Here is a 786-nt window from a genome sequence, read left to right on the forward strand (position 1 = left end):
GGCATCGTCTCCTTCGGCAATCAAGTCCCACCGGGGGTTTATTCCCGCATAGCCGACTTTCTTCCTTGGATCAAGCACATCATGGGATCGGATGTGTGAGACCAGGGCACCCGAGCAATTCTTTCTTTTTAGCCCGCTTTAGCTGCCTTACGGGCGGCAGGCCTTGCCATTTCTCCTCCTTCCCTTTTCCATTTGCACGAAAAAAAAATAAAAAATAAAAATAAAGACACGCAGCAACAGATGTGACTGAATGGGATGTTTGGTGCGCACCTACCCTGTTTTTCAGGGTAGCAAACTTGGCCACTTTAAGAGGGGTAAGACTTCAACTCCCAGAATTCTCTAGTCAGCCACGGCTGGCTGGCTGGGAAATTCCGGGAGTTGGAAGTCCAGACACCTTTAAAGTTGTTAAGGTTGAGAAACACACTGATGGGGACCATTTTTCCTCCATCCATATTTGAAAGTCACTTTCCCGAGCCCGTAACTGCCCCGCTTCTTTAAACTGTATTGCTCATTCCACCCTTCTGTCTTTTAGGTCAAGACTCTCCTCTCCTCCTCCTCCTCTCTCCCTCCCTCCCCCTTCCCCTCCTCCTATCCTTTTTTCTTCTCTTCTCTTCCCTCCTCTCCCTCTCACTCTCCCACTCTCTCTTCCTCTGCTCTCCCCTTTCTTCTCCTCCCCTCCTCTTCTCTCCCCTCCTCTCCTCCTTCCTCTCCTCTCTCCTTCTCCTTTCTCCCCCTCCTCTCCCCCTTCCTCCACTCCTCTCTTCTCTCCCCTCCTTCCTCTCCTCT

The sequence above is a fragment of the Protobothrops mucrosquamatus genome, unplaced genomic scaffold, assembly GCF_001527695.2.
Source record: "Protobothrops mucrosquamatus isolate PMUCROS unplaced genomic scaffold, P.Mucros_1.0 scaffold2302, whole genome shotgun sequence".
Taxonomy (NCBI): Eukaryota; Metazoa; Chordata; class Lepidosauria; order Squamata; family Viperidae; genus Protobothrops; species Protobothrops mucrosquamatus.